Source organism: Dermacentor variabilis, chromosome 8 (genome assembly GCF_050947875.1).
Source record: "Dermacentor variabilis isolate Ectoservices chromosome 8, ASM5094787v1, whole genome shotgun sequence".
Lineage (NCBI taxonomy): Eukaryota > Metazoa > Arthropoda > Arachnida > Ixodida > Ixodidae > Dermacentor > Dermacentor variabilis.
This window is the reverse complement of record NC_134575.1, coordinates 38,978,247-39,006,142: the sequence shown is the minus strand read 5'-3', so window position 1 is coordinate 39,006,142 and position 27,896 is coordinate 38,978,247. Positions and strand designations below refer to the sequence as shown.

The window sequence follows — 27,896 nt, the reverse complement described above, 5'->3', positions numbered from 1 at the left end:
TACATCTTACGTGAATTTGTTACGTTGGTTACAATGGTTTTGCAAAAGTTGTATTTTCCTATGATTAAATTTTTTTATATTCATGTGTAGCATATCAATTTTGTCCGCTTTAGATGTACTATAAGATACAATTCACGGAATTGTATTGTCATTTTTAGTGGTTGAGTTACAGAGTTGTAAACTTGATAGTTTCGTTTTTTAAAAATGTTCGATTTTTGCCAATTTCTAATAAAAATTGACGACCTAACTAAAAAATTCGAAACCAACAGTCACTAGATCTTAAGTTTGTCTTTTAAATGCAACAAACCTCGTCAAATTTGGTGCAGTGGTTGCCGAGAAAAACGAATTCTCCTTTTACATGTATTTAGATAGGAGCACTCGAGCTAAAGCTTCCTCTTAATTTTAGGATCAACCAGGGCGCACGAAGGCATTGTCTAATAAACTAGCAGCTGAGGCAGGGTGCACTAGAACACTCTAGCAGAGGTTCCTCGTCTGCAAGAAGAGACTCGCAACACGGAAAGTAGTCGCGCGCGACCTCGTCTGTACACAGAAGTGTGTTACGGCACCAATCTTGGAGGCAGCCAATGTAGTTTTGCGCACAGCCTCCCGATGACGCGAGCATCGTGTAGGCTGACAAATCCTGCGCACGCGCTCAGTACAGGACTCGAGGTGCAGCGCAAAGAGGTTTAAAGCACAACTGCACTTTTAAAACGTGAAAGCATTATATGCTCCATGAAGCGGAAAATCCGGCGTCCGTTGTTATCATCGATACTCACGCGGTCAGTACGGGGGGGGGGGGGGAGGGGGGGTGTCATATACGTCTGAAGACACCCGAAAATTGTCGATATCCTCGCCTTCCTCGACTACACCCGGGGGGGGGGGGGACAGAAGAGCTAAGGGCCCCGGGTGCCAGACGACCTAGCTACGCCACTGTATATATATATATATATATATATATATATATATATATATATATATATATATATATATATATATATATATATATGGTAGCGTTTCAACTTCCATCCTTACTTAACAAATTAATTGATGAAAATATAGACCTAGGAAGCATTAGCTGCTCTAACCTTCGCAACTACTTTGATTATCCAACATTTAGACATCTGTGAAGATTTCTGTGTCTAACTGTGTCTAATTGTGTCATAAGCGTATATTTTTTTTGGTTGCTGTTCTTTCGCTGTTTCACAAGCGTTTTTGTTCTCAGTTGCTGTACTTGTCTTTCTTTTCAATCGGTTTATATTTTTGTCACACACGCGGGTGATTGTGTATTTAGCATACTTTTTATACTAATGCTTTGTTCGACTTTGTATTTGCTGCCGTGACAGAAGTGCCGTCGCATGCCACTGCTCACCTGCTGTACGGAGGGTGGGAACATAGTCAAGCGTCAATCGCTTTTATTCCCATCCCCTCCATCAATGTAATGGTGACGGAAATAAATCATTATATTATTATTATATATCATAGGAAGCCAACAAACAACGCGATATACCAAATATTAATTGCTTTCTTATGATATATATCCTATTCCGCCTTCCTATCCGGTAGGAAACCAAACGCGTTGTGACATTTGTAGCCCTTCAGGATCGGCTCAGGTCGTAACGTTACAGGTTGCCAGATTTCTTTGCGGGGGTACAGTAAATCAAGCGATCGCCGTCAGTCATCACCACACTGTCGCCGTGACGCCTCGTTGTTGCCGCCACGGACACCCATTTGCTCGCCTTATACAAACACGACGCTCCATCTGGTAACGCTTTTCACAACCGCAAGCGGTGCTGGATGGCCTGTAAGATGCCTGCAAAATTCCTGCAAAATGACTCGCAAAGCATCGATTCCCACAGTGCGTGGGACAGCTGCGTATCCATCTTTATTTTTTCTTTCTTGAACTTGCAGGAAGGTCCCATGGCAGCAAGTGTCTCGATCTCAACGTTGCTCTGCGCAGATGACCAGATGTAGTCCAGATAGTTGCTGTGGGAAAAGATTAGGAAGAAGTTAGGAGGTTTCCGTTTAATCGGTGAAACACCTTCCACTTGAATTTTAGTAACCCCTACGAGATCAACGAGAAACAGCTTTAGATTAATCTGTAAACACACTCAAAGCATGTTACTTAGTAAGTGCCCACAATTTTTTTTTCAAGAAAGTTATTGATCATAAAGGTCACAGCTATTAGACTCCGTCATAAGGACCTACCTTTAAAGCAATGTATCGAACATTGCTTTCGCCAGAATCGCTGATTTGCGCATATTACTTGTGGCGGAATATGAATGGGAATAAAATGTCTGACGTAAAGCGCATAACAATATGCTCTATTTGTCCGCTATAAACGGCGTTCCTATAACAGATGCTGTGAAGCTAATTGCGATATCTGTTCTCGATGCAAAGTTGTGAAGTTGAAAACTCGGTTCGCCAGTTTTCTCAGATTTACACATATTAAAATACACTTTTTTTCAAGAATTCGAGGCCTAAGTCAAACTTGTGCCATTGACAGTAGATAAACTTCGAGTTCTTCATCGAAAATTATATGGCAAGGAACCACAGCGACCAAAAATAAATGAAACTGCTAACCCTGTAAAGAGATCGACCCTCACAAAAGCGACTGACGAAATGCTGTTGCGTTTCTGTTACCTTTCGGTTGTTTAATATAGTGTGCGTGTGTGTGTGTGCGTGCATGCGTGCGTGCGTGCGTTTTCGTAAGAGGACGTAGGCGCAGAACTTCTCCTTCAGTATCATGTTTCGTGCTGGCTGCATACCGCGAATTCTATATTTCGACTCGCCCCACTCGTACCATGTTAAATTCTCATTTGAGAGGAATCCGAAATCAAGAAAGGGGCTGACAGATGGAATAGCACACTGTGGTATAAAGGTTATAGTAACACAGTGCCTCAGAAAGGCTGGCCAACGTTTCGACAGGAGGACCCATCTTTGTCAAAGGCGGCCTCGTCATCCCCGGCATGTTAGTAGAGTGACACCATGTGCGGTCGTTGTTGTCAACCAACTGCCACCGACAACAACCGCAAGTGACGTCACTCTACTAAGATGCCGACGATGACGAGGCCGCCTTTGACGAAGACGGGTCCTAAACGTTGGCCAGCCTGGGGCACTTTATCCCGGTTTATAACCTTCGTACCACATTTGAGAGGAAGCTATATCTCACAGCGAACTGCGAGTTCCATATTGAAATACACGTGAAACAGAAGAGCCATCAATACAAAACCCTCAAACTTATTCTGACGAGATTCGTCCCATTTAAGGGAGAAATTTGAATTCTGCCGGCTGGCGATCTATACCTTTTATTTGGGGGGCCGTGATTTTTTACGAATTGTGGTGAAAATAGGTAAAGTTTCACTGAATTTACCCACCCTGTTGGCAACTCCGTAATTTAGCACGAGAAACTAATATTGCAGTTTTATAAACCTTACCTGGAAAAGGAGTACTGAAGGGGTATTTCCCACTTAACTTTTTTTTATTTTATTTTGTCGCGAAGTCGCCCTGGTGGGCCCGTTCACTTCTGTTCTTGGTCCCCGTCTTTCAAGCGCTCCTTTATACGCCATCATGCAGCTTTCCCCCAACCTGGCCATCTTTCCGCCACGTGTCTGCCCTAAATAATTTACTACGACAGCTTTATGACGTACCAGAGGCCGAATTCACAAAGCGTTTCGTTCGTAAGTGCTCTTCGCCATTGGTCGTGTGCCTCCGCTGATAACATGTGAAGCGCCACTATTGGCTGAGATTTTCTATTACGAAGAAAAAAAAAATTACGGGGTTTTACTTGCCAAAACAATCCCCTGGTCATGAGGCACGCCGTAATGGGGGACACCGGGAATTTAGATCAGCTGGGGTTCCTTAACGTGCACCTAAATGTAAGTACACGGGTGTTTTCGCCCTCAACGAAATGCGGCTGCCCTGGCAGGGATTCGATCCCGCGACCTCGTGCTTAGCAGCCCAACACCATAGCCACTAAGCAACCACGGCGGGTTCTCTTACGAGGAATTCTACAGCGTAAGATGCTCTTGTGAATACGGCCCCAGTTCTGGGTCTCGTTTTCCAGAAATGATACGTGTTATGACGCAGAAGGTAATCACGTGGGAGCCGAACATCGCGACCTTTTGACACTCACTCTGGCTCGATCAGTCCTCTGCTATGCTTCTGCCTGCTCATTTCAGGGCCCGGATTAGCAGCATAACAAAACGAGGTTACGTGGCCTGTTGATACGACGGAGGCTTGATGATGACAGGGTGTCCAGGCGGCATGTCTTATACGGGTGTCACACGGCCACTTTCGATCGCGATCGAACCCGATCCGGATCCAATTTCTTCGGTCACGACTGGCTTCTTTGTTCAATCTGCGGAAGGGAGTCAATCGCGCGCGATAATTCCGGTACAAATTGGGCTCAATCGTGATCGAAGATCGCCGTTTGACGCCGGTCTTATGTGTCCTCTAAGCATCATCATCATCATCAGCCTGGTTACGCCCACTGCAGGGCAAAGGCCTCTCCCATACTTCTCCAACTACCCCGGTCATGTACTAATTGTGGCCATGTTGTCCCTGCAAACTTCTTGATTTCATCCGCCTACCTAACTTTCTGTCTCTCTCTGCTACGCTTCCCTTCCCTTGGAATCCATTCCGTAACTCTTAAAGACCACCGGTTATCTTCCCTCCTCATTACGTGTCCTGCCCATGCCCATTTCTTTTTCTTGATTTCAACCTTAATGCGCTTTACCTTTAATGTTCCTCGTGGTGAGGTAGTCTCGAGCGGTTCCGATAGTTGCCGTAAGCGGCAACTATCGGAACCGTGGGCGTGTTTTAATATCATACGTGGGCGTGTTTTACTCCCGTTATTTAGGGTGAGCATACTGGTCTTCTGAGCACAGTTGAATTGCGATTGTACGCGAATGATAATATTCGCTTGGTTGTCCGGTAAGTAACGCGCCATGCAGGGGTGCGGGAGGCTCGCAGAAGACTGCAACTCGGACGACGACAACTCGAATCCGCAGATAAGGGCCTCAAATTATCATGTTACAGATGTGCACACGTGACATCTACGCGTGAGCCCACGATCCGTCACAACATATCAGCCAACGGACAGACGATGCAGTGTGCCGGAACATGCAAATTTTTTTAAGCCTCACTATTGATTGAGAGTTATCGGGGAGCTTCCTATATGTCGTACACGAAGAAGCGGTAGACAGGTAACCGACATTGCGCAAGGGTTTATGAGTGACGCCTTAAGGGAGAGGGGTCAGAATTAACCAGTCTTCTGGTTAATTGGCGTTCTTTAACGTGCGCCGAAAGCACGGTCCACGGACGTTTATGCATTATTCCACCATCGGACCGTGGCCGTCTCGACCGTGGATCGAAGCACAACGCGATAACTCCTAAACGACAACGGTGCACGTAGTAGACCGTCTTTTCTGACTTATCAAGCCTCGACTTCTCTCGGTAAGAGTGACTTTTTTTTTATTTTAGGAGGGTAATCTACTAAAGCAGTCGAAATCGTTTTCTTTTTTTCATTTCTGCGCCGAATACCCTCCACCACATAGTATGAGAGTGTGGGCACAACCTACGGACACCACACATAACGGGACCAACTGTCGAGCAGCCCGGGCAACCCTAGCAGCCCTGAAGACCAGCATTGTCTGGTGAGTAGGGCCAAACTATCGGCTCAGGCTCCCGGAATCCTAGGTAGGGGTCGCCGCCTGCCTCGGACGACTCCACCATCAGCTCATTTTTACAAATAAAGGTTATTCCTCCAACTCTTTAGGGCCCCTTTAACAAATACTCGATAGAAGCTTTGCAAGACTATTATAACGGTAACAGAAACGTAATGTAGATGTGCGAGAAGATGAAAGGGGATGCGATCAGCTGGATTTTTTGGTAGCTGCAGAGATATATCTAGAAAATGGACAATGAAGCCACAGAAGGCATGACGGAAAATAACTGCTACGCATATTGAAATGCAGATATAAGGATGGAAAAAAAAAGTAAAAGTGGACGAAAAGACAACTTGTCGGCGGTGGGGCCCGAACCCGCGACTGATACAACCCTGCGATCGGCAACAGAACAGGTAAAGGCAGTTGAAGTGAGGACGAAACTTTCCTTTTTCCTTTCATTTTTTTCAGAGCGGAGTGCAGTGAGTTTGCAGTAGCTTTCAGGCGAAGAACAACCTGCATTGCACGGCAGATTCGTGGCCTTCTTGAACACAAGCAGGCGGTGGCTCTGCGCTTCAGGTATATGTATTCGGCAAAGTTTCTACAAAGCTCATACAACCGGCCGTCGCTCAATGTTGCAGACGGTTAGAGTTGCAGACGCCGGTAGCAGACGTCGATTCAAAACGAAGGCCTGCGGACGCCCTATACGTCTGCGTCCACATTTAAGCTGTAGGTGTCACAGCTCCACGGCACCACTTAGATTTTTGTTTTGTGAGACTGTGACCGTATGGCTGTGGTTAACTGTTAGGTCATTTGTTATGATAACTGTTAGCCACATATATCGGGGTGCGGGAGCACGTTTATTTACAGTAAGAGGGACGAATGGCATCACGGCAAGTCCCTTCTCTCCAGGCGGGACGTCTCTGCAGTCTGTTGTTCAGTCAGCCTCCGCCAGAGCAGTTACATGCAGCACGGAAGGAAGCTTGAGTGTTCACGCTCGCCATAGTCGCTGAGAGCTAATACTGAGCAGTGAGGTACTTGAAGTCACCATTCAAAAGTGTGAGATGCACGGTACAAAATGCCTGACGCATATAGCTGCAACATTTCTTTCCGAATACACTACAGTTGAAAAGTTTATTAGCCCAATAAAGGCCGTCTATGCAGCAAGAAAGCACATGCCCGCCCATTTAACACTTTAGTGTAAACCAGGGTGCCAGTAGTCATTGAATTGCGTCGGGGTTTGCGGCAGTTGGGGTACGCTACCACAGCTGGTGTGTAGTGCGCAGTCAAGGCACTTCTGCGAAAGTAAGCAGACAAGCAGACGACACGAGGCCAACGGTGGTGTCCTGTGTTCGCTAAAAGGCTGGCGTACAAGTCTTACGAGTATTGTGATTAAAAGCAGCTTCGGTGATCCATCTTGCTGGGAGTCGCTGCACACAACTCTGCTCGGAGAAACGATCGCCACTCGAAGTCACCCAGCGGGGAGGGAGGACACGCAGAAGTGAAATGACAAGCGTAGCCGCCAGGTCGAGACGAAGCAGACGATATAAAGGAAGCAACGCGCAAGGCCAGGTGTTAGGGTTAGCTGTGAGATCCCTGCGGTATATAGAATCGGGCTTGGGAGAACAGATGTATATATACACATAAGTGGACGGACATTCGATGGAGTGTGTGTCTGCGAGTGTGTGGGGTCAAAGGAGGAGAAATCGCTCCGTGTTGCACATGGTGGACGCAAATCGTTGCGCGGCTGTAGCTCGTCGCCAGAGGGCGCAATCACAGGCGGCGGCGGCGCTGCGAAGTTCGATCCCAGCTCATCCCTCTATAGGTACAGGTGCGTTTGTGTACTTGAATTCGTGCGAGCTGCCCCCGCCGGAATGCAGCTGCAGCAATCTGCAGCGCGCGCGTACACACATATTCGATGACAAGTGCCTCGGGGGGGAAGCACCAGCAGTGACTGCCCTACATCTTAATGCGTGACGGCCATTTCGGGAGGGGTGCTGGCGTTCGTGCAGTGCGGCAGTGTTGATGCTATCTGGTCTCCTTTCTTGCTTTTTTTTTACCTATTCTTCTTTGGCGTTTATTGTTGGCCTCGTGCCTCAGATGGAGTGGGCAATTTTCGCCCGTTTTTTCTTTCTTTTATTGCTCGCCATTCCAGCGGTGTTTCTTTTGTTTTGTTGTTTTCTTCCGTGTTATTTTTGCCGCGGCGTGATGTCGAGCAACGTAGTTGTAATAATTTGGCTTACAAAGTTGGGAGCGGCAACTGCTGTGGCGGGAAAGGAGGTTGCTGGGATATGCTACTGCTGCACCTCTGCCTCCTCGTATGCAGCCGCGGTTTCGCAGTGAGAGTAGTGGTGTGAGCATTCTGGAACGACACATGTGTCTGGTTTAGGCATAGCTCCAGTGCTTTAAGCGAGGCTTCGGCCACCACGACCTTGTTCTATGAAGTTGCATTTGTGTACACGCTGTGTACACACTCTGATCCACTGTCAAAATGGAATACGCCAGCATATATGGCTCTCACTATGCTGGCGGCTGACTGAAGCTATGTCAATGCACTGCACTGCAGATGCGCACAGACAGGCGTCACCGCCACCAACCAGAAGTCGTCTGCTGCCAACACTTGTCAGGGTGGGAAAATTCGGACTTGCTCCGCTCTCACAAAGTTTCGTTTAACAGTGAACAATGCCGTATGCTTTACTCACACTGTGCGACGTCGCAGCCTCGGTCGACAATTACGGTGTGTTTTTTTTTTCTTCTTCTTCCTTGAAGTCCTCCTGCAACAATCGTGTTTGCCGGATGTCGTCTAATCCTGCCACATGCATCTCTGTTGATTGCCTCAGGGCGAGCAATCTTCATATTTTGTGCATCCCTGATAACCACCCGGTCCTCCTTGCCATCAAAAACAGTTCGAGCTGCACTAACAGAAATTATCGCCACGATAAAAGACTGTCTTCTATAAGGATGTGCAGTTGCAGCGAGAGTATTTCCAACGGCCCAAGGTGCGCCTTACTCTTCCGTGGATAACCGAGAATGCCGATCACCACAGAATGGTTCTAAAACAGACAACGCTACTATCGAAAAGTTGACAATTACTTTAGCATACGCTAAAGAGGATGAAGGCGAAAGCCCACGCGCTCACGAGACATTCATTAAATTACCTGACGTTCCCATTCGAATGCGTTGTTACTTCCTACTGCTTGCTTTATCCCACCGAAGGTCGTAGGTTAGAGCGCCTTAGTTAGCTATATCTTAATTAGTTATGCCTTAATTAACTTCGCCCTAATTAACACCAAAGGTCGTGGGTTCGACTACCACCAATGGTCATGGGTGGAACCATCCATTTTGGTTCCACTGAATTTTGGTGCCATAACGCCGGACGGTCAAGTTTTTTATTTTCGATAACGCCGAACAACGGATTTTTTTACCCACGCGGCACTTGAAGCTTTCGCTCATATGTCGGTTACATCCACCACCTCAACAGATAAAGTTGTCGATACGGCTAAGCTACAGTCAATTCAGCACGTAATAACACCAACGGCAACAGAGCATGCTGCCCACGAACTGCTGCGAAATGCATCCTACAAGAGCGATTTCGCGAACGGGTGACATTATGTGACTGTAAGGCAGCACCTCAGATTTTGAGGCATGCCATACAGCACTAGACTTAGGAGCAATTATTGCAAGCGATAAAAAAAGAATTAACGTCAAGCTCTCGACAAAAAAATACAACACATTTCAGTGGTTGCCAGTACATGCCAGTATTTCTGGAAATGACTTCGCCTACCAGGCTTCCCGGTCAGCCCATGAAGGAACCTGAACGTTTCCGATGCCCCCTGTTGTGAAGAAATACTACAAAGTGAGCGAGAGAGCGATCAACATTTATTTCAATTTGCGTTGGGTACCTTCCTCGCATGGTGGAGCTCTTAGCCTAGGGCCCCATTGGCTCGCGCCATCCACGCGCCTGCTGTATTAGCCGTGTCGCCGCTCCTGCTAGTCGGAGCTGCGCGGAATAGGTGGAATAGGTTGCGACTTCCGAGAACCCACTGCCGCATAAGAACGCTTCTCCACGTTTATAACCTCTCGAAATGACCGAGTTTCCACGCTGGATTGCGAGTTCGTGGTCGGCTCGCCACTTTCACGTTGTCTGCATATACAAGGAGCTGGTATGGTGCTGGCTTTGGCTGTGGCATTCTCCCAAGCTTGTGTCCCTTCCGTGTTCGCGGCCACACGACACCCGTGAACTCGCATCTCGGAGCCGAAATTTGCACACAAACGCACGCACAAAGACCGACTGAATGAGCGCCGCCGCGAGCAGCAGGAACGTCCTCGCGAACCACCGACCGTGACCGTGAGCAGAAGACAATTTCTTCACGACGGACAGTGGGGGGCAGGCACGCGCCGTCGTCTGCTCAGTCGACAGTTCTTGCCGTCTGTTCTCTCTGTCTCTCTTTCGAAAGCTTTTGTCGGGCGCTTTGGTTGTTTCTTCTGCTACATTTTGTTATTGTTGTTGTCGCCTGGAGGCTACCCTGAACCGGCAGTGGCGCGGATCTCCGATGTTTATGGCAATTGGGCTAACCCATTTCTGGAGCGTGATATGGAGAACTGTGAGACCCTCCCCTGTCACCACCGCTTCGAAAGCGAGCTCATGCAGCGTGCCTTTGTTGCCAGGTTCGCCTCGATGTCGCGGTATTCGTACGTCGGCGAGCGGTTTCGGTTTTCGCGATTGTTCGCACGCGTGGTCGGCGCGCGCTGTCTGATTAGGCTTATTTTTAGCCTCCTCGGGCTTCGGTCGTCGCGCCGGCGGCGAGAAGTGGATCTGCTGGCCGCCATTTTGTTTCTATTTTATTTTTGTCGTTAATTCATATACTGTCCGTTCGCGGCGTGCGTGGCAATGTCCCTTTACATTCTCTACGAGGCCTCGAGCTTGTCAAGGGAGAAAAGCCGCAATTTTGCAATTACACGTTGTCAAAAAGCCAGAGATGAGTAACTCGCGCCGACGGCGCATGGAAATGACAGAGGCGGGCGGTGTATGTTCGGTTGGTTTACTGTGGCCAACGCTACTGAAGGCCTACAGCTGCATAGTTTGTCCGGGATTCCCCCCCCCCCCCCCCCGCTTAATTGGAGGCAGTCTGTGGACAAGAGCAGATATAGCGCCAACGTCGGCCAACTCGGCGATGTTGGCGTATCGCTCTGATGGAGATGAATGACTATCCCAAGCCCGCGGATGGAACCACGTGATATAACCACGTGAACCACGTGATATATTTTTTTTTTATCTGTCCGCCTGGTTTCTATTAAAAGCGCCGCCTTCGCTGCCACCAGAGCAGTGCTGTAGCTCTAAGTTGATTGTTGAGAACTTGACCTCCTTAAGGCAACGAAAACTCGCCGCGCGGCGTACGTCACCTCTGTGCCCGAAGAAGTGACGTCATTGGCAGCTTCCAGACGAGACGTGAGAAACGCAGTACAGAAGAAAGCAGCTGGCGTAGGCATTCGCCAGTGATGAAAAAAAGAAGTAAGTAGAACTTGAAGAAGACGACGAGAGAATGTAGCTCTTAAAGATAGAGAGACACACAGGACTTTCGAAAGTAGCCAACATTGTCAACGCGTCATGCGTAGCTACATGTAAAATATATTCCGCGTACCACTACAACGTCCAACTCAGTTGCTAGCCTGCCAGATCTTAGATTGAGTCGAAGAGTAAACAAGTTTGCTGATTCTATGTTCCAGCGTCAAACACAACCTGTTGACGCGGCGAATATGCCTTCGAGAAACGACAAACAATTGCTCGTGCTATACGCTTTTCCACCTATTGGCAGACGGCGTGTCGACCCCTACGCTGTCGTCTGCAGCGGCCACATTGCCGAAGAGACGGAAAAGAAACGAAAAAAATACAGAAGGTAAAGAAATAGATCGTCTGCAGCATTCCAGAAAAGGCTGCGACAAAAACCTCCTGTCCTGCATGTAGCAGACGACGGCGTGCACATCGCATTCTAAGGTGCCTGTGTGGATTGCTTTCGAATTTGTTGATTCTTCACCACGTACGTGGCGCTTCCTCCCGTTCTCGGGAGCTAAGGGACATCACAGCCCGGCGTTTTAATCCCGGGGCCGCCGGTCAGCGAAATGATGGTTATCGACCGGCTCTCTTTTTCGCGAAGCGTAGCCGTTATTATCGGCTATACGCGCGCGGACGAAGACAGCCGCCAGCGCGCGTCAAGTCAGCCGCTGGCCCGCTTCTCTCGACGCGTTCAGGTCTTCTTCTTCGCGGCCCATCTTTAATGACGCTTCTTTCGTTGCACCTACCTCCGCAGCCACATTTTTTTTTATTATTTTTTTTTTCATTCATTCTCGGACACCATCGAAGCAGGCGGTCCCTACATACCTTCGCTGCCGTTGCAGCTGTTATGTTACTGTTGTTTACCACGCCACGGGCGCAGTAACTCAATCGACTGCGGCGAAGTGATCACTGACCGAGCTCTCTTTTCGTCGTTCCAGGACGACGAGTTTATTTTGGCGCGCCGATCGTCAGGGTTTGACTGCAGGGGGCCATGGAGGCTGAAGTGCGCGAGGAATCGACGCCGTCGCAAGAATGAGAATTCAATCGAACGAGTCTGGCGCACCACGTCCTTTGAGCGTAGCCGGGGTGGTACAGAGATGAGGGAGGCGGGTGACGGGAAGGCCATCCGCTAAGGAAGATGTTGCAATTGGACGTTTGCCACCCCAATCAATCAATCAATCAATCAATCAATCAATCAATCAATCAATCAATCAATCAATCAATCGGTCGGTCGGTCGGTCGGTACCTAGTATTCCCTACTCGATCCATCTACGCATGTCACGTGGTAGAAAAGGCACGCATAGTTCGTTCGACGTCCCACCGCTGGTACGTTCGCCAGTCGCGTTTCATGGACTGAGAGGAAGATCACCCGTGGGCGTTCGGTCGCTGACAACGACACCCCGAATCCGACACACGAACCCCTCGGACGCAAACTGAACCGTTCTATAAGCAACGTCCTGCCGTGCCAAGCGAACAGAACTCATCGCTTCTCCCACACACTAAATCGCCCTCGGGCCCAGCGCAGCAGACGACGAGGTGGCCGGACACGCCGTCCCTGTTCGCCGTATACCCGCGCCGCAAAACAACCGCGGTGGTCGCCGCGGCCTGGTCGCGCACACCGTCCCCGCCCATCGCATCGCGTCGACGCGCTTCTTTCACGACGCGTGGTGTGTGCGTATACCTGGCCCGTATTACTATCATTACTACAATTATCGCGTCGGGCAAGCCGCGCCCCACCCGACCACCCAGCGGTGGTCTCCCGAATCGCGCTCGCTCCCGCCTGTAATCTCGCGATGGGTGCCGTTCGATCTGCGCTGCGGCTCATCAAGTAATCTCGCGACATCGAAGGCTGCGCTTCCTCGTGGCAGAGGGTTCCCACGGCTAACGAGATGTTCTCGCAGTCTCTCGCGGATCGTTAGAGCAGAGCGGAGAAATCGTTCTTCATTACCCGCGCGTCCGCGGCGAGCCAAGAAAATGTGGTAGACCGAAGCAAGCCAACCAGCTGTCCGCATGCGGCCGAGGCGCACGTATCGCATATAGGTGCGCGTATATATCGGCTCAGCTCCATGAACTGTTTCCGTGACGGCGGTGCGACGGGCTTCGAAGGATTGCAGACACCGAAATTTTTTTCGGGTAACCATTTCTTGCTCTCGGGTAACGCGCGGCATCTATGGGAGACCGTGTGTAGCAACGATCGCCGTATGCAAGGTCGCGTCCTCGGCAGTGAAATATGGAGCAATTTATATCGCACACTTTTCTTCGTTTCGATATTTCCCGCCAGCAGGGGGTGAAGAACCTTCGAATGACGCAAATATGGAGCACCATAGAGTTTCTCACTATAACACCTAGAGGGTAATCTGGCGCCACCGTCTATGGGAGTTTCTTAAGGGGGCACCGTGCCGTCATCGGAATGACGGTATATGTGTCCTCGAGGCTCGCGTTGGCTGGTGTTGTAAGAGGCTTCGTCTAAAACATGGATATGGCTACGCAAACAACGCGTTCTCAAAGTAAAATCTTCATAAAATGTTTCCATTCACGCATATTACATCTTTACTCACCCACAATGCATGACCAAGTGAACAAAAGCAAGAACAGATGACCAACTGTTTCAAAGCGAGCGCGAACCCTGTCGTCTGTCCTCCAACTTTAGCGGCCCGCTGATACTTCTTACGTAACATGTAGTCGTACACACAATAACAAGTACTCATAGTTAAACAAAGCATGTTTTTGCGTAATAATAAAGCCAAAAACAGCTTTTCACGTGCTGTTTTAGCAGAAAATTAATCATTGCGACAGACGGAACGGTGCTTTCCAAGCGCGTCTTCAAGGTGTCCTGTCTCTCCGAGAACGATGCCAATCCGAAGTCACAATATACCGGCATTCCCATGCATACCACAGCGCAGCAGCGCCAGATTTCCCTCTAGGTAATGTAGTGAGAAACTCCATGTTATAGTGCCTAGAATATATCTATGTGGAGCACCTGACGTTGCGGAGGTCACGTGAACCACCAAGGCGTTGGCTATACGGCAAGCTCACGCGTCGTCTGCTCAATTTCACACGTGCGGGCGGCCACGTTGGTCGACGCCGGAGCCAGGTGGACAACGCGAACTTCCGTCTCCCGGCCGTGTTTTGGCAAAGGCACGTGCAGCCGATCTTAAAATGCGTCGCCACCAGCGTTTTAGACCTCACGCTATTTTGCTTCCAACCAAGGAGGCTCCCAATAACTACACTTTCCTGACAGCCGTCGCGACGGGTCTGGAAAAGAGAGCCACGTATCGCTTCTAGTCGTCTGCTTTGAAGTCGTCTGCTTTGAAGTCGTCTGCTTTGAAGTCGTCTGCTTTGAAGTCGTCTGCTGGTAAGCGTGCGAAGCTTACGCTATATTCAGTTCAGCCTCTACATTTGGTTCCACGCTCCCTTGACAAAAAAAATTATGGGGTTTTCCGTGCCAAAACGACGAATGAGGCACGCCGTAACGGGGGACTGCGGAAATTTGAACCATCCGGGGTTCTTTGACGTGCACCTAAATCTAAGATCACGGGTGTTTTCGCATTTCGCCCCAATCGAAATGCGGCCACCGGGGCCGTGATTCGATCCCGCGACCTCGTGCTTAGCAGCCCAACACCACAGCCACTGAGCAATTACGGCGAGTTCTACACTAATTTGAAGACCAAGAATGAAATTATCGATTGCGCAAGGCGCCCAGTTTTATATAGTGCAATACAAATGTCCGAATGTGTTTTCTTTTTTCTTTTTCGACGAAACGTCTTTTTGCGCATTGAAGCACAAAAGCAACTAGAACGCCCACGTATTTCGTCCCTCACATTTGGAAATAATGTCTCATAACCGGTGTCATCCTGGAGGTTCATTTCAAGTGCACGTATCTCGAAAACTCACCGGCTGCAATTCGCGAATTGCGATATTTACCGCAAAATAATTATTTAAGAATTTACTCAGTGATTCTGTTAATTAGTTTAAAATGTGTTTCCATTTTCTCGTGCCCCTGAAAACTGCCTCTTCGAATGATCCCCCACAAAGACCGGCAATCGAAAAATTCTGCTCGCAAAATATCCACGCGCTTTTGGAAGTAACCGCAGCTGAGTTCTGCGTTGCGCCACAAAAAAAAAAAAAAAAAAAAAAAAGAAAAACTAGGTTCTTCAAGATCGGTTGCCAGTCCCTTTAAGAACACGCGCCGATTGTAGGAGTCATCCATTTCTTTTTTTTTTTACTTTCGGGTCTCCTGCGCATTCGTGAGAACACACACACACGCGCGCCTATATATATACACATATATATAGAAAGAGAGATTTTTTTAAAAACTAAAGTTGTTGGAAGTAGAACACCTGTGCGCAGCCACATCTTTCCCCTCTGTTTCTTCGCCCCTCCTTCAGTTTCAGTAATCGCGAGAAAGGTCGTTAGCAGGCGTCCACATACGATCGCCCGAACAAATTGGCCTGTTGGGGGGTCCCCACGCCTTATCAATATAGCACGTCCCGTATACGTAAGGTTTTTACAACGCGCTATTGAAAAAAGAAAAGATACACATATAGATATAACGAAAAAGAAACGTTTCTGACGCGCTGCAGCACGATAGCGCCAGAGAATCTGCCTCACTCACCTGCCTTAATTCGCCGGGCCACGACGAGAGCCTACACCCCCAGTTGGACGGGTGACGGGCGCACCCTCTCCCCCAATCCCCTACGCCCTCTCCCCCGCACCGCTGTACGACGAGTCGCGGTAATCATCTTAACAAGCCCGGGCGCGTGCTTCCAAGCGAGGCGATTACCGTTTTCGCAGACGCATAAAGCGACGGTGATGGCCGAGCAATTGGGTCATGCCACAGTGGTTTCGGGTTTGGGAAACGAGCGGAGAGGGGGAAGGACCGCGCAGGAAGGTTTATGTTATATATATATATATATATATATATATATAGCTTTTTTTTTTCGTGGGTTACCGTTGGGATGGGTGCCACGTGCACAAACGTGCGTGTTGATCGCAAGGCCACGCTGTGAACGACCTGAACCGAGACGCCCTTTTTAAAATCAATTTATTCATTAGTGCACTACACTCGCTTGAGCATCGCTAAGTGCAGGCGAATAACTTTAAGGGACAGCAAAATGCGACGTTCGATCAATTTAGACGGGTAAATTCTTCGTTTAGAAAGCTTTGCTTCGTGATACGACGGAAGAACGATCGATTACTGGCTGAGGAAAAAATAAAGAGCACCAGACTTCTTTTACTTCGTGCCCTAATAGCAGGGCCTGTAGCCAACGTGGCGACATAGTGTTTTTCTTTTTTGCCTGTTGTCGCGCGTTTCAGCCATTTTTTCGAGCGCTGAAAACTTGCTGAGCAGATCGGTTCGCCTCTGTAAAACACGGGTGTAATCAGTCTTGATCGATCGGCGTTTTTAACTAGCACCGAGAAAAGGCGGGCAGAAGTTGTGACGTCAAGGGGAGTTTGCGTGCGGGAGAACTACAGTGCGGCGTCACATTTCACATTTCGTCATCCACATTTCGTTTTTGCGTCTCGTTTTATTTTATCTCTTTCGCTTTCAGATCTCCACTTCCCGTAGGACTACTCGATGCTCCTTTCACTGCGACAGCCATTAGAAAGCTCGAAACTGGATTTCCTGCGTTCGGCCGCCGTTCCCGCTACGCTGACGCCATCGTCGCAATCGTCGAGTCGTCGTCGACATCGTACCCCATCGATGTCGAGGGGCCGTCTCGCCATCCTCAACTGTGTAACCTCGTCACGTGACGAAGAAGAGAGAGAGAGAGAGAACTTTGCACACAACCGCCATTTATGGGCACCTTGCGTTGAAGCTCTCCACGGTGACAGTAGCGCCAGGTTAACACAGACTTATAAACCACCGCGGTTGCTTAGTGGCTTTGGCGTTACGCTGCCAAGCGCGAGGTCGTGGGGTCGAATCCCAGCCGCGGCGACCGCATCCAGATGGGGGGGGGGGGGGGGGCGAAACGCACAGACGCCCGTGTACCGTGCAGACGGGCGCGCGATAAAGAACCCCCCGTCGATCGACATCAATCCGCCACTATACGGCGTGCCTCATAATCAAACTGCGGTGTCGGTACGTCAAACCCAGAAGTTCAATTAATTCCTTAACACAGAGCCCGTAGCGAGCGGTGAAGAAGCAGACTGTCACCGACTGGGGCGTGATTTCGCACTTTCTTTGGCGAGCCGGGCATGCAGACGTGCGTGGTCGAAAAATGCGGTCACCCGCCGTGTTTGCATGCTCAGTGTACCTACGGCGTTGGGCTGCTGAGCACGAGGTCGCGGGATCGAATCTCGGCCACGGCGGCCGCACTGCTTTGGGGGCGAAATGCGACAAACTAACGTGTGCTTAGGTTTAGGTCTACGTTAAAGAACCCCTGGTGGTCCACATTATTCCGCAGTCCCCCACTACGGCGTGCCCCATAATCAAATCGTGGTTTTGGCACGCGAAACCCCCATAATACATTCTATTTTAATAATGCGTACCAAGGAATGACATTTCTCATCAACGCTTCACTAAAGATATTATGCAGACGTTGGAATTGGAATGTAAAACGAAACTTTACAAATGCGGTTAATAAAATGCTGCGCAACAATACGTCAGCGTACAATTACGGTTACTTTCATCACGTGCGACGTTTAACCTCGTGCAACGTTTACGTTTATGCACCGCAAGCGTCACGACTTTAATATCGTGCAAATATTCGCTTAATATTTATGAACTACACCGTTTCGCAAGCTGCCGAAATGCAAACGCCAATTCATGCGTTCGCACAGTACGGCATTGAAGCGCAGTGACGTCACAAGGGCGTAGACTGCTCACGGTGTCTGCCGACGGAAGAATGGTGATGACAAGTAGAGAGACAGAGAGAAAGGCAAAGGAAAGACAGGGAGGTTAACCAGAGATTATCTCCGGTTGGCTACCCTGTACTGGGGGAGGGGCAAGGGGATGCAATAGATGAGAAAGAAAGAAGGATAAAAAAAGGAAAAAAAAACCTAAGCACACACACACACACGAACTATTTCTGTGGGCACTGTCACGCAGCCCGCAAAGGCGTTCCTAGTCTTACGCAGTGTCACCGTAAAGTCCTACGTCACACAGTGTGCAGTCACAATTTGTCAGAAAGTCCCGTGTCTTTCAAGTATCGCAGCAGCGCCTTCATAGCGGTAGTACGCGCACAGAGAAGCATAGGGGCTGAGAAGCGGTAAAAAATTTATATGCTTCCGAGGCATCGCGTGGCGTCAACTTTCGACGCCGACTATACGTACAGTCCGCGACGAAAGTTCACGGACTGTGGGATCAGGGCAGACGAATGCCCGCGCATCTTGCGGCCGTAGGCAGTAAAACGGCACAACACAACGTTGTTCTCATATGCTACAGTTAAAGCAGGATACTTGAATATGCAGGTTGCGTTCCCGGGCTACGCAAACGTACAGCTTTTCAACGATTCCACCGTATGGAAACTTTTGGCACGCACTGTGTACACACACAATGATGTGTCTACATGTGTGGCTACAACGTGCAGTGAATCTGCAAGCCGCCACTTCAGGTCTATTCGTTTCAGCCAAGTTGCGCTCTGCACCTTCTGCACGTATTAACGGTGTACTGCACCTGTACGCCTTCGATTGAACGGGGTGCAAGGCAAGGTACAGTGCACCCTTAAACCTTGCGGTGAGTGGGTGCAGCCCGGCACACCACGACTGGCACCACGTGCACATTTTCGTTGTTGCTTCTGTGCACCTTCTTCTGAATCGAACAAACTTTTCGTGTGTTCCTGCAAGGTTATCCTTTTTATTTTTTTATTTTTTTGCTTTCGAATTAGCGACCGTGAAGAAGTGAAATACCGTGAAGGTCTCTGAGGCTTGAAAACCAGGAATTTGGTCTCCGCCGCGCGCACGAGACCGATAAAGCCCTTTTTTTGTTGTTGTTGTTCACCTTCCTGAAGTCGAGGAAAGGGAGAGGAAGGAGGAAGGGAGGTACGCTTCGGTAACGGCCGGTTGTGCCCACTTTGGTCAACGACTGGACCACACTGCACACGAGGCTCGCTTCTTCTCTCATGGCTTAACATCCAGTTCACTTCGAGACATAGAACCGGGATATCTGCCAGCGGTCTGATCAAAATGAATGGCTCCCACAGCGGCGCTCGTCCAACCGAGCTAACACACGCACGTGGTCGGCGCTTCTCTCAAGGTTGGAGGGAGAACAACAAAAAAGTAATGAAGACGACTTCCCGCTTCCTGAAGCCACGAAGAAGCTTTGCTAGCGAGACCGAGACAGCATAAAATAAATGTAACGTGCAAGCGAGATCGAGTAAGTATAAAGTAAAAGTACGAGAAACCAGGCGCAGGCGACCCGCTGCTTGGCGCTTTCACCGCATTTCGCACGAAAAGTTTGACGGTCGGAGGCATCGGTGCGTGTTCTGCGCACACGCTCCTGTCTCCCCCCCTGTCCCCCAAAAGCATCATCCCACCTCTTTAAAAGAACGGCCACTCTAAACCTACTTGAGCACGCGCCCGAGGATGCGCGCAACTGCGCGTCCAAATAACTTCATTATGGGCACAGCGGCTTATAAAAAAATAATGTGTAGAGACAGCGGGCCTGATTATTCGCGCGCACGAAAGCCAAAAGTGAAAACGGCATCCGCGGATCGTCTGCAAAACGTGGAAGCGAAAACGCGCTGCGCTAAGCCTAACAAAGAGAGAGAGAGAGAGAGAGAGAGAGAGAAATGAAAGGTCGCCTGCAAACTCTTCGCGAGCCGACGCGCAAGCGTCGCCGTCGTCTGCTGCTGCGTTGCAGAAGGCGCGAGCTCGAAATCAGTCGTCTGCGACCGAGGAGGTGTTTCCCGGGTAATTGCGTTTGAAAAATGGACTTGTAGAACGGAGACGACGGCCGTTCCATTGTTGGCGAAGCGTTATCGCGACGCGAGGTAGAGCTTGACATGCTCGGACAAGCGGACTAATTGAGATCTCCGATAGAGATAAGAAGGGTCGCTCGAAACTCGGGAGAGCGATGGCGCTCGGCTCGCGAATGCCATGTCGGCGTCGCCCGCTCGCTTTCCTTTCCATCTGCTAACGCTGTCTCGCGTTTCTCCTGGTTCTTATCGTGCACCCACACCGACTCCCGCCGTCGCATGAATGAACCGTAGGTGCGTTCGCTAGCGGCACCTAGCGATGTTGGTAACTAGGTTGCGGGGTGTCCAACTTTACTCCTTCGGCGCAGCCGAATCATAACGCGTATCGTACCCGCCACGCTCGAAAGAAACGTGGAGCAACAGACGAATGACCCCGACGGTGACGCCGTCTGTCGGCCAACGGCCTCTGCTGAGACATTATGCGCCCAAGAATGAAAGGAAGCTCCTCGTGCACTACCGCAAATGTTCGTCGTTAAAAGCACCCACGGCCCCTCCCTCTCAGTCAAATTACACATTACAATTGGCCCTACTCCGTCATGAACTTACGTGCTCGCTATGACAGATTAGAGCGAACAGCAGCCAACACCGCCGCGGGGGGTTCCCTTGTGTCTCACAAACGCAACAGCCCGGCACAAACTGGGCGAGAAGGTAAGAGGAGGGAGGGAAAGGCGAGGCCTCATGTGTCTCAGACGACCAAGTCCCTTTCCACGAGATATGACCATAGGCATAAAGCGTCTCCCTAAGCGCCATTTCCTTGAGAACGGTACCGCTCGTTGTTCAACAACTTTCTTGACGCCTTGTGTAGTTTTCTTTGTTTATTTCTTTTCGGCTGCCTTGAACAGAGTATCCCACACTTGCAATCAGCGCCAGCAGGCAAGCCGGGCACTGTCTAGAGAAGTTTTGTACGCGTGTGGGTTACATTCTCTTAAAAGCGTTTGCTGGCTTTCTGCAGTGCTTTATTTCTTGCCTTAGCTGTTGTTATCGTGAACCCACGGAGAACGAATTCTTTGAGAATAGCACCACGTCACAGAAACAACACTCCTATCAATTTATCTTTCTTATTTTTTTTTTCATACTTTGAGCGAAACTTCTCCTTCTCTCTTTGGTCTTTTCTGTGGCAGTTAACGTCCTTAAACAACAAACCGGCTTTGCTGCGAATCTTTTGTAGACGCGTAGCTTACATTCCTTAAAAAAACATTCTGCTCTCAAGAAACTCGCCAATATAGCGATTCGCGTTAGAACTTATCGTTCCTTAATCGCGGTGCTTGCAAACTTTCAAAAGCGCCCGCCCTTTAAGAGCACTGCCACGACGCTGCGCTCTGTATGAAATTTTGTCTTTAAACGCGGGGCATCTCGAAGCAACGGACCGTACCTTTCAACGGCTGCTATAACATGACGAATGGAGGCCACTCCCTTATAATTACAGCATTCTTCAAGTCAACAACGAGCGCATCGAAACAGGGGGCATGTGGCAGTCCAAAGTGCGTGTGTGTTGCGAAAGAAATACGAAAAGGTCGTTTGAAGGTCACAGTTGACTCGGTAATACGTGGCGCTCCCCGACGTATACGTGCAACGCAGGCCGCTAACTATCGAACTCGAGGTATTCGTCTGCTCTTCGCCTGCACGCCGTCTGCATGCCCGCCGTCTGCTCGTCTTCTGCTAGTCTTCTGGGAGTGGAATGTCGTCCGTCGAAAGCAAAATCGTCTGTGCGGAGTTTTAGTCAGCAGTTCAGGAAGTACGAAGTCAACAAAACAACAAAAACACAGAATTGAAAAGAAGGTAATATACTCCGTCAAGAAGGTAATTATCTCAATCGGTAATAATTAAGAAAATGGTAAGGGACACAGAAACCTAGCAGCAGCAGTAATGAGGGAACCATGCCAACCATTTCTTTACTTCTTAACCTTCAACTCACCATCCACCAGATGAACGCCTATGAATAACTCCTTTATTGTTGCTCTCTCTCTCTCTCTCTCTCTCTCTCTCTATATATATATATATATATATATATATATATATATATATATATATATATATATATATATATATATATATATATGCCTGTTCTTTTTTCGGAGGGGGAAAAGGGAGGGGTCTTCATTACAGAGTCAGCAACCAACTTTTTTGGTTTCATGCAAGCGTGTGCCCCCCTCCCCGTTTCTCTATATTTTCCGGCGGTATCTCATGGTGGAGCTGGGGCACCGATATTATTATTTCCCGCTTTTTGTTCTGCGCTTCCATGCCACTGAGCGAGCTCTCCGGTTCGGGAAATCGGTATTCCATTCGCCCTGTATACCGTGTAAGCACCGCGCTTGCTTTTTTCTTCCTTTCTTTCTTTCTTTCTTTCTTTCTTTCTTGGTTGTCCAGCAGATGGAAGCTCTCGAGGGCTGTTATTTACCGACGAAGCACGATTCCCGGGCAGCGTTCGGAAGCGACCCGCCTGCACCGATGTCTCGGGCAATTTCGAAGCGCGGTCCGAACCTGCTGGCGGAGGTGTGCCGCGAGAGGGCGCTCCGGCTCGAAGAACGAAGTTCACCAGCAAGCATAGAGTTTCTCACTATAACACCTAGAGGGAAACCTGGCGCCACTGTCTATGGGAGTTTCTTAAGGGGCGCCGTGCCGTCATGGGAATGACGGTATATGTGTCTGCGAGGCTCGTGTTGGCTGGTGTGGTAAGAGGCTTCGTCTAGAACGTGGATACGGCTACGCAAATAACGCGTTCTTAAAGTAAAATCTTCGAAAAACGTTTCAATTCACGCATATTACATGTTTACTCACCTGCAATGCATGACCAAGCGAAGAAAAGCAAGAAAAGACGACAAACTGTTTCAAAGCTAGCGCGAATCTTGTCGTCTGTCCTCAAACTTTAGCGACCCGCTGATACTTTTTACGTATCATATCATTATACACAGAATAACAAGCCCTCATAGTTAAACAAAACATGTTTTTGCGTAATAATAAGGCGAAAGCAGCTTTTTACGTGCTCTTTTAGTAGAAAATGAATCATTGTGATAGACGGAACGGTGTTTGCCAGGCGCGTCTTCGAGGTGTCCTGGCCCTCCGAGAACGATGCCAATACGAAGTCACAATATACTGGCATTCCCATGCATACCACAGCGCAGCAGGGCCAGATTTCCCTCTAGGTAATATAGTGAGAAACTCTATGCCAGCAAGTATGCGGCCTGTAGGGTGGGCAACACAGCGACAAAGAACGTCAAGCGGAAAGTCAGAGAGGCTGAAATAATGTCATGGGTGACAGCAATAGAAAGGAAACCTGCCGTGAGTAATCCGCTCCACTAAATATCGATAACCAAATCAAGAGGGTGGTGCCGGCACCTGTGATTGGTGCGCTTTCCCTTACTTAGCTTGCGGTGGCTGGTCGAAAATCGCGGCTGCATGCAACGGAAGCTTGAAAATGACGCTGAAACGGATCCTCAGCAAAGAAGAGTTGGCAGAACGAGGTCGTAAACGTGCCAAAAGTGCTCGAAAACGTTACACAGCCGCGCAATAAGCTTTATTATACGACAATAAGCCCATGCTCTCCGGCAGGTGCGAGTCGCCAGTGCCTGAGCGATCGGCGGCAGCCATGTTTTATTCCTTTCGGAACGGTACAGCCTGCTGCTATACGGAAGAAAATTCAGTTTTTTTTGGCATATTAATGCATCTTTAACAAGTACTCGTCACTTTTAACGCGGTGAGTTTTTGTGGTTTTGTGACGTCGCGTGACAGACAGGTGAAGTGGGTGCAATCCAAAAACTTTTGAGCAATAGCCGAGGGCTAATGGCGAAAAGGGGTCGAATCAGAAATAATAAAAAAAATAATTTTCGGTCAAATCATGCATAATCAGTGTGTACACGTCATATCAGATGGGCAGCTAGCACAGTTTTCGTAACGCCGCGTGACAGACAGTGAAGTGGGGGCGGTCCAAAAAAATTTTGTCTAGTCGCGGAGGGCTGATTGCAGAATTGGAATAGAAAAGTTTGGAATAGTTTTACTTTATAGCGCCCCCGCCGAGGAGCACCACGCGATTAATGCATCCAGGTTAGATTGGAAGGCTTGCTGGTCGATGTGAATAAAGGTTGTTGGGTTTGAGAACGTGAAGTACTATGACTGTAGGAAGTAGAGTTTTGATTTAGGGCATGACATTTTTTTGCAGCAAATTCCCGAAATTTTGTAACTCTAAAAAAATACACACACGAAGTTTACAAATTCGCTACTCTGCATCGAAAACACACATCGAAGTTCTGCAAACTGCATCTGTTAGAGCGTTTAAAGCGGATAAATTTGATACATTATGCTTACAGCTTATGTGATTTTGTTACTTTGTTTAGAAGGATTTTGCAAAAGTCCTACTTACATATCAATAGTATCTTCCAGAGCGGTGCACAATACAACTTTGTTCGCGTTAGATGTGTTATTACTTCCAGTTTGCAAAATCGTGATATCATTTTCGTGGCTTATAGTTGCACAGTTGTAAACATGAGAGTACCGTTTGTTTTCCAATATGGCAGTTTTCAACGATTTTTGTTATAAACACGGACAGCCTCAATGAAAAAAAAATCTGCTTCCAACAGTCACTACATCTTAAGGTTTTGTTTTAAACGCAACAAACTGCATCAAATTCGACGCAGGGGTTGTCGAGAAAAATGACTTCTCTTTTCCTTCAAACTTCAAGCGTTTCAATGTTAGTAGTTTTCATAAGCTCACTCCTTTCCATCAAATGTGTTATAGCTTGCTAGTGTTCCCTTTAGTATAAGGGTTACACACTATAGAAGCGCACTCGAGTTTTTCCTGATCTGTGTAAAATATATGATAGCAGTTTTACGTTTGGGGGAGAGTTTCTGAGCTTACGCTTCAATAAACACAGGTTGTGGAATGCGTAAAAAAAACTAATGTTATCTATGTATAAATTACACAATGAATTGTTAGTGATTGTTACGCGAAGGTACTTGTAGCCATTGACAAACTTCAGCGGTAATACCGCCAGTTGATACTCGTACTCCAGCGCACTTCTATCGCGTGTTATTCTCAGACAAACAATTCTGTGTTGTTGTTGTTTCTGCTACTATTGTTTCTTTTTTCTTGTTGTTAGTATTCATGCCGAACTTATTGCACCCAATGGGGGATGTCATCTATATTAGAATTCGGTTCGTCTCGATCCCGCGATGATGCAGTTTCGCGCAGGAGCACACAATCATTAATATTACGCCACTGGGGGCAGAAATAAATGTGCGCAGTAATATGCCGCGACGCGAGCGAAACCGACTGGCACGGCAAAATAAGAGTACATACGACACCTGCTGCGCGGATCGCACGCAAAGCCGCCGACGCCGCCGCCATATTTGCCCCGCGCTAGCTGTCGTCTGCACTTCCTCAGCAATAACTCTCGTCTGCTCGGCAATTTTCTTCCGGGTCTTCCGTTTTCTTCATGCCTGCCATAAAACAAAAAAGAAAACGCGCGGCAAAATGTGAAGAAAAATAGCGCCAGGTCCCCTCCCTAAAAAGAAAGAAAAGCAAATGAGAGGAAACATTTCGAAAACAGCGCACAAAAGGCCTCGGTTTCGTGATTGGCTCGAAGAGCAAGCGTCTTGAAGGCCGGCGCGCTTGCAAGCAAAACAAAACAAACACCTTAAGGCCAGTTGCTCTTCCATCCGGTACAGACGAACTATTGTTATATATATATATATTGCTGTCTTGTTGATTCGCCCCGTCCCCCGCGGCGTCAGGGCGCAAATAGTCCGGCCTCACGCATTTTCGTTTTGTGGAGCGCTCTGCAGCTGTCACATTCCGGGCGGAGAAATCCAAATTACGGTGTCAGTGAGCGCTGCGTAGACATTCTCCATGCGCTTTCGTATTCTTCGCTTATTTCGCTTCGCGGTACACAGCCGTCTGGAAATGGCGCTGCGCATGCAGTATAATGCACACTGCTTCCCGACGGGGCGTGACGTCGGCCGAAAACCTGGCTATTTGCTTAATACGGTTGGAGGAATTTAATTTTCGCATAGGGTTTTGGTTGGGTAATAGCGCTGAATGGAAGTAGCGGTTACACCTTATGAGTGAGACGCACACTGTCGAGAGCCGTCAACCCCGTGCTTCGGTTGGGTTACGCCGGTTTATCGGCCGCCATTGTGAATGATATAGACAGAGGCTTGCTCTCGTAACCGGTATGCGTCACTTGGGCCAGCATGTATTTGTATATTTACTGGTCCCAATTCCTCTTTCTAGAACTGACGCGGCACGGAAGCTCCGCCTACTTGCTCGGCAGTGCACCGCGTCGCAATGGAATGAGCCACATTTAGGAAATACGCGACTGTACTGATCCCACATTAAGTCTTCGAGCGCCATCACAGCTTCGCCGTGGAAACGCCACGCTTTTATATCGACTGTGGTTGGGCGTTGCCTTTACCAAAGCCTATGCATTCCGCATAGGGATGACCGACACCCCAACCTATGACCACTGCGGCCATGAAGAATCAATTGGCCATATTTTGTGCGCCTGCCCGCAGTACAGTCCACAGAGGGCATGCCTTCGCCACGAACTTGACCAACTGGACGACCAACCGCTATGCGAAAAAAGAATTCTACAACATCGAAAGGACCTACCGTCACAAAAGAAGGCTGTGCAAGCGCTATTGCGCTTCTTGCGATCTACCGGCCTGTGTGAACGACTATAACTGGAACGCCTTTTGTGTGTGTGTCTCCATGTGTGCGCGTTCCTTTTTTTCACTTTCTTTTTTTTTTAGCGTTTTCCACTCTGTCATCTTTCTAACCCCTATACCCCATCCCCAGTGTAGGGTAGCAAACCGGAGACTCATATCTGGTTAACCTCCCTGCCTTTCCTCTTCATTCTCTCTCTCTCTACTGGTTTTTAATCCGTAACTTGTTTTCTTTCATTGAAAATTCCAATTGCCGACCAATACAGGTGCGTGTCTGTATGCAAGCAGTGTGTCTACTTGTACAGTTTCGGCCACATACTGCAACCCGGCGACAAAAGTTTACGGACCGCGGGACCTCCGAAAACGTTCAATGCAAGAACAGCGTGTAGCCTGAGCCAGTAAAACTGCATATACGACAATGTTGACAGCATATTCAAGCCGAAGCCCGAAATTCAAATGCCAGACTGCCTTTTGAGGTTGCGGAGATGTTCAGCTTTTTTTTTTTTTTCAAATATCATGCCCCGCAATTTTTTGTTGCCGGGTGTACACAAGCGCGGAAAATTTATTGCGGCGTTCAATGCACCGAATTCATTAGTGCGAACTCGATCGGCCGCTTTGTGGCCGTGTCGATCGTTCGTCCGTATCTCATGCACTGATTGTAACAGTTCTCAGCAGCTTAAACGAATGCGCACGGCGCCCACACATGGTCAGTTAGCTGTCCGTTTTTCACACTCAAGAAAATGCAGCGCCATCGTGAGCTGCACGCGTCACTGGCCTATAAAGCCGCGTATAGACGACAGCAGCCACGTTTCTTGAGCCAAGCATGATATTATACGCCGGGTGTTCCAGCGAACAGTTTGCAAAAATATTTTTTTTTTAGATTGTCTGCGGCATATACCCGCCGTGGTTGCTCAGTGGCTATGGTGTTGGGCTGCTGAGCACGAGGTCGCGGGATCGAATCCCGGCCACGGCGGCCGCATTTCGATGGGGGCGAAATGCGAAAACACCCGTGTGCTTAGATTTAGGTGCACGTTAAAGAACCCCAGGTGGTCAAAATTTCCGGAGTCCTCCACTACGGCGTGCCTCATAATCAGAAAGTGGTTTT

The 27,896-nt window shown here is 48.7% G+C and overlaps 1 long non-coding RNA gene across 1 annotated transcript in view; it reads right to left on the bottom strand.

Moving 5' to 3' along the window:
* Nucleotides 1-1,737: 1,737 nt before the first annotated feature.
* Nucleotides 1,738-27,896, bottom strand: part of LOC142590071 (uncharacterized) — a 218,381-nt gene continuing 192,222 nt past the window's right edge. The window contains exon 3 of the long non-coding RNA XR_012830030.1: nucleotides 1,738-1,983. This is a non-coding gene — a long non-coding RNA (uncharacterized LOC142590071). The remainder of the gene's footprint in view (nucleotides 1,984-27,896) is intronic.